Source organism: Coturnix japonica, chromosome 27, assembly GCF_054131305.1.
Source record: "Coturnix japonica strain WE chromosome 27, WE-NBRP24, whole genome shotgun sequence".
Taxonomy (NCBI): Eukaryota; Metazoa; Chordata; class Aves; order Galliformes; family Phasianidae; genus Coturnix; species Coturnix japonica.
In genome coordinates, this window is record NC_140689.1 from 6,016,712 (window position 1) to 6,027,129 (window position 10,418).

Below are 10,418 nucleotides of genomic sequence, written 5' to 3' on the forward strand. Positions count from 1 at the left end.
TTGAACAAGGGGACAATCTAAGGCTCAACTATTGCAGAGGGGCTTGGGTAAGCAGGATGTCAGATCAGATAAGAAAAGAATATTTTGAAACTCCATTGTCAGCGTTATGGGGAACACTGGGCAAGGGACCAGCTGGAAACTGTTGCAGGCTGAAGTCACCACACAATTTGATGAACAGCTGTGCGCTTCCTGCTGGATTGTGGGCTTCTGAGAACATCCGACCCCAACAGCTCCAGAAATGTCTCACAAGAAGGAGGACAGACAGAGTAACTGCACGTCCTTTATTCTTTTAAGGTTCACAGAGAGCCTGGTTCATTATGTACAGTGTATTTGGGCTACAATACAAAGGTAAAGGCTGAATAAGAATTGGTTTTAATAATGAGGTTTTAGTGAAAAACATTACAGTATTTAAAAACATCATAATAAGCAGAATAAATTACACATACTAAGTGGCATGAAACAAACAAACAATGAGAGAGAGAGCGATTCTGTAAAAAGCTGCATTACAAGTCATAAATTCCAAAAGACAGGTAATTCACTGCATATGAAAAACATCTGGTAATCACTTTCCTCACAGCATCCTTGACCTCCCTGTTCCTCATGCTGTAGATGAGGGGGTTTACTGCTGGTGGCACAGCTGAGTACAGAACTGCCACCATCAGGTCCATGGATGGAGAGGAGACAGAGGGTGGCTTCAGGTAGGCATAAAACCCAGTGATGGTAAGTAGGGAGACCACAGCCAGGTGAGGGAGGCACGTGGAGAAGGCTTTGTGCCTTCCCTGCTCAGAGGGCATCCGCAGCACGACCATGAAGATTTGCACATAGGACACAAATATGAAAACAAAGCACCCAAAGACTAAACTGGCACCAAAAAAGAGAAACACAACTTCCCTGAGATTTGATTCTGAGCAGGAGAGCTTGAGGATCTGGGGGATTTCACAGAAAAACTGGTTGACAAAATTCCCTTGGCAGAGAGGCAGTGAAAACGTACTGGCAGTGTGCAGCAGGGAATTGAGAACCCCAGTGCCCCAGGCAGCTGCCGCCATGGTGGCACAAGCTCTGCTGTCCATCAAGGTCCCATAGTGCAGGGGCTTGCAGATGGCAACGTAGCGGTCATAGGACATGACGGTGAGAAGGGAATACTCTGCTGAGAGGAAGAAGGAGAAGAAAAATAGCTGTGCAGCACATCCTGTGTAGGAGATGGCCCTGGTGTCCCAGAGGGCGTTGGCCACGGCTTTGGGGAGAGTGGTGGAGATGCAGCCCAGGTCGAGGAGGGCCAGGTTGAGGAGGAAGAAGTACATGGGGGTGTGCAGGCGGCGGTCGCAGGCTACGGCTGTGCTGATGAGGCCGTTGCCCAGGAGGGCAGCCAGGTAGATGCCCAGGAAGAGCCAGAAGTGCAGGAGCTGCAGCTGCCGCGTGTCTGCCAACGGCAGCAGGAGGAACTCGCTGATGGAGCTGCTGTTGGACATCTGTTGTTGTTGGGCTTGGAGTCCTGCTCAGAGTGCAGAAGGTAATGACAAGTCCAGACAATTCTCAGACACACTCCTCCTGCTGTACTGTGAAATGTTTTCATTTACCTTTGGGTAATTTTCATTTAACTCCATAACTTGAATTTATATTCATGAGCTTCACCATCCCTAAAGAAATAGAAGATTAAGGAGCTCTTACTTTTTCTCATTTCATAATCATATCCCAGACTCCTGAATATTTTCCTCTTGGTAACTCTTTACATGTCTCATATCTTCACTCCAACTGTTCTTAGTGCCCCCAACCCCAGCCTCTTTGCACTTCAATATGTTTTAGTCAAATATGCCTGTTTGCAGGATAAGTGCACTATTCAAGTCTGCAGAAAACAAGAAAAACATGAACTGATTCTTTCCTTTTAGAAACGAGAGGCTGAAAGCACAACCTGTGTGGCTGTTCACAAAACAAGCAATTGATTAAAGAAATATTTGGGAGTAACATAGCTGTGTTTTAAATTTTACAGCCTCTATTAGATTTCCATTTCCAGTCCTTTCTGCCTTAGCTCAGATCAAGATATGGAAAATCCCTTCCTTGGCTCTCCTCTTGCAAAGGGCCTTCACAAACATTCAGTTGTGCAGTGGAGCTGTGATCCCCTGCCCCAGGCAGCAGCTGTGGCAGCACAAGCCCTGCCGGGGGGCTCCTTCCCCCCACACGTCTCCCCGCAGCGCCCTGGGCAGCTCTGCAGGTAGGCTGAGTGCAGACACTCAGGGCTGTGCTCTGACACTGCAGCATGGAAGCCCTCGGGTGGTGCAGAAGGCTTTTTCCACAGTAAAGAAACATGCAGTGCCTGCAGCCATATCTTCTACGGGATGTCCCTGGTTTGGTTAACCCTCTATGAAAAGCAGCTGCATGGTCAGCAGTGAGACTTACCTTTTCATGGTCTGTGAGCAATGTTCCTGCTGTGTGCTCACAGCCTGCTCACACCGTACACATCCTGTAAGCTCTCTCCCCTTTCTCTCCTCTCCTTCTGTCACCTGCAGGCTGTGCTGTGCATCAGAGCTGCTCCTGGGCACAACTGTCTGTCTGCAGCACTGCCCACTTGTATGAGCTCCCTGTGTCCCAGGAGCCCGGCCCAGCTCAGCAGCAGAGGATGTCATACTTTATCCTTCCCACTTGTCTCCCCTGAGATGTCCCTGTGTCCTCTTGGCCAACAGATCCTGAAAAACAACAGCATCATGATTGTACTTTGAAATCTGATGAATTAAACACCAGATGTACAGTGGTCAGTGACTGATTCCAGACCTGATACCTGAGATCCTGTGATGAAACAAAATGGGCATACAGGCAAGGACAGAGAGAGGTGGACTTCCCCTGTGCAGGGCAGTGATTTAACTGAGGCAGTGCAGGAGTCTCATCCCTAATGGGAAACCCTGGGGCTGAAATGGGATTCAACTCCCCATGGACACACAGTATCATTAGGATTCCTCTGGTTCAGTTCAGAAGTGCACAAGGAGTTGCCTGCATGTGAGCTCCTGCTCTGAGTCCTCGGTCCTTCAGCAGGGAGGCAGTTGCTCACACACAGACACTGGGTGATGCCCAAGGTGCCTGGGCTGCTCCTGGATGTGTTCCAGTGCTTATAAACTGTGTGGGAAATCCCTGAGACAGACACCTCCTTCCTGGGCATCAGCTGCGGGGCAGAGAAGGAACAGAGGTATTATCGACCATCCTGAATGACAACAGACCCCAGCGTTTAGGGCACTTCATGGTGCCTTTGTCTCCACCTCCACTGAGAATGCAGAGTTACACAGCTGACTAAATGGATGAGCTCACAAAAGAAGAGCCAGATCTTTCTCTGTTCTTTATCTGCGGCATATTCTGGAGCTCAAGGCAATACAAAGAAAACATACATCTTTATTCTTCAACAGATATAACCTCAGTTTTCGGTGCGCTCTCAAGTGAATGGCTTCAGAAGCAGCCTAGTGTCTCTGGGCTCTCCCACACACTCACATGCAGCTGCAAATGCAGCACAGGGCCTTTAGGAAAGCCATGCCCATGGTGTGTCTGTGCTGCTGTGTCAACTCCAAGACCCACAATGGATCTAATGTCTGTGTGCCACCTTCTTCACAGTAATACCATAGATGAGCTATCCAGTCAGGCTATGTCCAGTGATGCTTTCCAATGAGGATGTTTACTTCTATATTTTTGCACTAATGAGAACAACAAGACTTGAGGAGATAGAAATCTTTGTAGAGCTGCAGGCCTGAGCTCTTGTTTGGACCACAGTGGCACAGTTGAATGGCTTCCACAACTTCATTGTAGCGTAAGGGGGATACTGAGTCTTTAGGATGGATGGGCGAGGGGACAAGGAAGGGCGACTGCCCTCTGTGAGAGTGCACTGAGCTCTGCCTGGGGATAGAAGAGTAGCCAGGTCAGAGCTAATGGAAATGGCAAACAGAGGAGACCATCAGTGTCTGTTCCTGGTTTCTTGATCATGGAGAGCAAGTGGAAGGTGCCTTCTGCAGACAGATGGGAGACTCATGTTGTCTGGCCATTGTCCCCTTTTGGAGCCTTTGTCACTCCATTATCTGCGGCAGGGACAGCACAGCAGGGCATGTGCCATCCAGCAGATCCATGGAGAGCACAGATGGCAGCTTCTTGACCAAGCCATGGAGGAACCAAAGAGGAGAGGTGCTCTGCTGGATCTCATACTCTCCATCAATGAAGGTCTGGTGGGAATTATGAAGGTGAGAGGGGCATCAGGCCACGTACAAAAGACAAATGGATCTAATTTTATTTATTTGTTTGTTTGTTTGTTTGTTTTGAGGATATAAGCTTAAAAGAAGAACATATATGTCAATAAAACTGAAACAAAGAATTGAAGACAAAGATAGAAATCAGTGAAAATGTGTTAACCCTTCTCATCATGAGAAATTCTCATGAGTCTTGTTCCATTTAAATGCCTTCAGGTACAGAGACACAGACAGTGGTGCCATTGCTGTTGCCCTGCGACTAAAGCCTGGTGTCTGCCGCTGCTCTTCCCTGCTGCCTATTTGATGTCCCTCATTTTTCAGATGTCTCCAGCTGTCCTAATTAAATGGCCGTGGTTAAGGGCATGTTTTCAGCAGACCATTTGGACACACGCCTCCCACTGCCTGCCATATTTCCCCATCTTTGTTCAGTCAGATACCTCCCAATTATCTGTCTGATTTCTGACTTTCAAGGAGATTACTTGAATTTGCTCCATCCCTCCAAAGTCTGATTGACTGAGTTGTCAGATCCTTCACCATAATTCTATCTATCCCTTCCTATCTTTTCTTTTTCTCTTTCTCTTTCTCTTTCTCTTTCTCTTTCTCTTTTTCTTTTTCTTTTTCTTTTTCTTTTTCTTTTTCTTTTTCTTTTTCTTTTTCTTTTTCTTTTTCTTTTTCTTTTTCTTTTTCTTTTTCTTTTTCTTTTTCTTTTTCTTTTTCTTTTTCTTTTTCTTTTTCTTTTTCTTTTTCTTTTCTTTTTCTTTTCCTTTTTCATTTCTTTTTCTCTTTCTTTTTCTTTTCCTTTTTCTTTTTCTTCTTTTTTCTTTTTCTTATTGTTTTTCTTTTTCTTTTTTTTTAAAGCACAATGTCTAAAAGATGTTCATTAATGTCAGTAAAAGTGAAAAAAAGAGTTGAAGACAAAGATATAAATCAATGAGAATGTGTTGAGCATTCTCAATGTGTGAAATACTCACAAGTCCTGTTCAGTTTTAAGTTGATACCTCTCAACTACCTGGCTTATCTATCCCAGGGAGATTACAGGAATTTACTCCATATCCCAGAGTCTGATGGCCTCTGTTGTCAGCTCCTTCACTGTGATTCAATCTATCCTATGCTACCTCAGCCTAAATCATCTCTTTTAAAAATATTCCATATGAAAGACAAACTTCAATAGATGCAGCTTGAACATGGCATGCCGTTGATCTCTGTGTTTTACTGTTCATTCAATTGCATCACCTTTCCTTCTGTTTGCTGGCCAGATAAAAAAGAAAAATCTTTCCTTTTCACGTGCAGCTGGTTCTCTGAGGAAAGCCAGTGGGAGTTGCTGCAAAGCAGTTTTAACACTGAGCGGATGAATGCAGAGGAGAAGAGTGATGTGAAGAAAAGTGATGCAAGTCCCATAGGTCCATTGTGAGCAGAAATTGGGTGGGGAGGTTGAGAAGGACCTTTGTCAACACAGTAACAGTACAGAACTCATTGGGACATCCTGGATTGGTATCAGTTGCACAGTGCTGCTTTAATGTCTTCTTTAAACCCAACTATAAATAAATAGAAAATAAATTTATAATGGATTCTACCTCTTTAAACTCTCTCCAGATATCCCTCCTTTTTGCTGAACAAGTTCTGATAACCTGAAGAAGATAACAAGATGGCATAAGGCACAGGAGATTCTTTAGGTTATAATGGGCCACAGGGCACATTTGATGCTGAGTCGATCAACCTCCAGTGCAGAGAGAAGTTTGCACAGAGTGCTCAACAAGACAAAGTCAGAAGTAACAGTGAAGTTTCTTGGAGCATTAATGGGCCCACTGAGGACCATTATCAAGTAAGCTTCCCAAGGGACTTGTTAGAGCAGATAACTGGAAGCCAAGACTACAGGCAGGAAGAGGCACTGGCATGGTGGCTCTGATGCTAAGAAACCTCACCTTTGTTTTATGAAGCAAACAGGACAAGCCCTGATCCCCAGACCCTTGGCAGGGAGGACCTCATGCTGACTAAGGATCCTTCCTGTGGCAGTGAGTTGGAAGTGTGTATGATGTTAAATGAAAGACGTGGGGACAGAAGATCCCAGGCTCTACATGTGGTGCAAGGACGCTGTGAGGTTCATGTCCCATATGAGACCTATGTTTCATTGCAGGATGTGGGATGTGAGAAGGGCCCAGTCTGAACAAGCAGTCAATCCCTGTGAAACTCTGAACTTTATATCTCTCAGTTCCAGTGCCCTCCTTTGCACATTCTCCCAGAGTTTGATGTCCTTTATGTTCTGCAGTGCCCAGAAGTGCACCTAGTGCTGCTAGTGAGGCAGTAGCAATGCAGAGCAGAGGGATGATCCTTTCCCTCACCCAGCTGGCAATAAGTTGCTTCATGCACTCCAGGGGACTGTTGGCTTTCCTGGCTGCCTTGGCACACTGCTGACTCACATTCAGTGTGATGCTGACCAGCACCCCAACCCTTTCCAGTCAGACTCCTCTCCAGTGTCCCATATCCAGTCAGTGTGTATGTCCAGCATTGCCCCTACCCAGGTGCACAATCAGGCACTTGTTCTTGTTGTACTTTATGCACTTGGTGCTTAGTACCAACTGGTACCCACTTCTCTGACTTGTCCACATCTCTCTGCAAGTCCTCTCCACCCTCAGTGGAGGCAACAGCACCTCCTCATCTGGTCTTATCAGCAAACTTGCTCAGAACGTCTTCTAGTCCTTCATGCAAGTCATCTGCATAAACATGAAAGGAAAGTGGCCCCAAAATGGAACCCTGGGGACCCCGACAGTGACCATCTACCAGCCTGATGGAACCCACTCACTATAATCCTTTGGGACTGACCTACTGGCCAACTGCTCACCCACCACATTGTGTTACTGTCTAGCCATATGCAGAACATTCTGTCCAGAAGGTTGTTGTGAGAAACAGTGTCAAAATCTCCACTGAAATCCTCGAGGATTACATCAACTGGCTTCCCTTGGTCAACTAAACGGATAACTGTGTCACAGAATGAGCTTAAATTAAACAGGACCTTCGCCTCACAAACTTGTGTTGGCTGCAACCAATGACAGAATTGTCCTTCAGCTGTTTTTCCATAACTCCCACCATCATTTTCTTCATAATTTTACCAGGCTCTGGACTGATAGGTCCATAATTGCCCATGTCATCTTTCTTGCTCTTCCTTACAATGAGACAACGTTTGCCAGCTTCCTGTCAGCTGGCATGACCCTAGACTTCTTTAGATGCAATTGAAATGAGAGTCCAGAGCATACTAAGGTGTCATCATTGAAAGAAAGCAGATGTGCCATAGCTTTGCAATGTCTTGAACTCCAGAGTATGCCACAAATGCAGCAGAGGGGAAGATTTGCCTCTTCTGTAGTGAACTCATTCATTTGGTAAGCAGAATAACACTACCTGATACATGGGGACTGTGTCTCCACTATTCTCTGCTCAGCTCACAGGGCAGCGGTGCAGGGTGTTGCTCTCATGTCAGTGCAGGTAAACTCGCTTTAACCCTTTTTCCTCCATAAATGCTCCCTCTATTTCTATGCTCAGATACACTTCCACATTCCCTCAGGTACACTTCCATATATCATTAACAATTACACTTTCTTATACCATCAAAACAGTTTGTCAAACAGTACAGTTCTTCAGTTCACATAAACTCCCTTAATACAGCCTGTATTCTTCATTTATAAACACTGCCACAGAACCAGCACTGATTGAACCACCTCCCTCACACACTTCCTCACAAGCAGTACATAGTATTACATAAATGGGTTGACACTCATTGGTCGGGTGGAATGTACACCTCTCCTCAGGACAATCTTACTAATCTACAGAGTACAAACTCCCGTCTTCTTACATACAAGCAGAAAGTACTTATGAGTGGACAGACAACACAGTCTTTCACTTTGTCCGTGTCTGGCCATTTCCCTCACAGGAGGAAGGAAACATGGATCGGGACTCGGCACTCACCCTGCAGCTGTTCTGTGTCTCACTCACACCACACTCACTCTGACATTTAGATCAAAAACCATGGTTTATTCATACTACACAATGCTTACAACGTTTTCTAGCTGAAATCTTAATAACACTCATACTCCATTAGCTACCATTTGACAGGCTATCCACTATATCCCATACCCGTAGGAGAGACCAACCTAGGTCCCTCCTATTGTCAACCACCTGGGAGAGAGTATTTGTTCTTGTTTCCATTCATATGACATACAGTTCCCTTTCATAGGAACTCACCCAAGGAGTCTTCCTACCCCAGCTGGCAACCAAAGCCATGAGCTCACCTTCCTGGGAGCAGCACGTATGACTGTAAACTGTGTAGGATGTCTCCTCAAGACATATGGGCTCCACTTACCATACACATACCTGGTCCACCTATGGGTGGTCCTTGTCTGTCCCTGCAGTGATCAGGTGAGGAAGGGAGTCCTTCAGAGAAATCTCAGGGTGCGCCAAAAGTGTCTCCCTCTCAGCTGGTCCTGCAGCGAACAGAGATGGTCCCACCTGGGCCGCCAAATTGACTACAGGAATTGAACTCTATAACCTCTATAACTGATACAGTCTCCCATGACATACTTATACCAAAGTTGAGGAAGTATGGGATAGGTGAGTGGACAGTGAAGTGGGTCGAGAATTGGCTGACTGGCAGAGTGCAGAGGGTTGTCGTTGGCGGTGCAGTGTCTGGCTGGAGGGCTGTAACTAGCGGCGTCCCCCAGGGGTCTGTGCTGGGTCTGGTCTTGTTCAACATCTTCATCAATGACCTTGATGAGGGGATAGTGACCACCCTCAGCAAGTTTGCTGAAGACACGAAGTTGGGAGGATTGGCTGACACATCTGAAGGCTGTGCTGCCATTCAGCGAGACCTGGACAGGCTGGAGAGCTGGGCAGTAAGAAACCGGATGAGGTTTAACAAAAGCAAGTGTAGAGTCTTGCACCTGGGTAGAAATAATTGCATGCACCAGTGCAGGCTGGGGGAAGAGCTGCTGGAGAGGAGCTCTGTTGAGAGGGACCTGGGCGTCCTGGTGGATGACACATTGGCCATGAGCCAGCAGTGTGCCCTTGTAGCCAAAAAAGCCAATGGCATCCTGGGGTGCATTAAAAAGAGCGTGTCCAGCAGGTCGAAGGAGGTGATCCTCCCCCTCTACTCTGCCCTGGTGAGGCCTCATCTGGAATATTGTGTCCAGTTCTGGGCTCCCCAGTACAAAAAAGACAGGGATCTCTTAGAAAGAGTCCAGTGGAGGACCACAAAGATGGTGAAGGGCCTGGAGCATCTCCCCTATGAGGAGAGACTTAGGGAACTGGGTCTGTTTAGCCTTGAGAAAAGAAGGCTGAGAGGGGACCTGATCCAGGTCTATAAATATTTGAGGTGTGAGGGGCAAAGTTGTGAGGCCAGACTCTTTTCAGCAGTGTGTGGACGAGGGACAAGGGGAAACAGACAGAAACTGGACCATAGGAAGTTCTGCACTAATGTGTGCAATAACTTCTTTATGGTGAGAGTGACAGAGCACTGGAACAGGCTGCCCAGGGTGGTTGTGGAATCTCCTTCTCTGGAGATATTCAAGACCTGCCTGGATGCCGAGCTGTGCGACGTGGTGTAGGGAACCTGCTTTGGCAGGGGGGTTGGACTCAATGGTCTCTGGAGGTCCCTTCCAACCCCTACAATTCTGTGATTCTGTGAATATCATGGGGTGGTTTGGATGGGGAAAGACTACCCCTTTGAATGACCTTTTGTCAGGGCATGTCCTGAGATTCCTAGGATCCTCAAAATGCAGCACTGCTTCTGTCACTGAAAAATGGGGCCCTGTGTGGGACGGAGGGAGGGTCCATGAGTCCCTGGCCCACCTGACTGAGTATTTCCATGGTCTTAGCAAAGACATACTTACAACTTGAGAATGACAGTTAGCTGCGTTCATGGTGGCATGGCCACTGCTGATGGCCTTGAACTGTCTGAACAGAACTGAAGAGGCTCAGGCTGATGCAAATCAGCTATTGAATGACAGTGTTGAAAACCTGGAAAGACAGGTGGCAGTTTTGATGGGGAAAAAACCTAATTCAATCATTCTCCTATGGAAGATCAGTAACATCTCTCTGGAAGACCATGGGGACCCTGTACAAGGGAATGTGTATAAAATGGACTCTGTAAATGAAGGCACTAAAAGGTCAGATTTTGAGGTTCCATTTGGACTACATCTATTTGAGATCTGACTGATT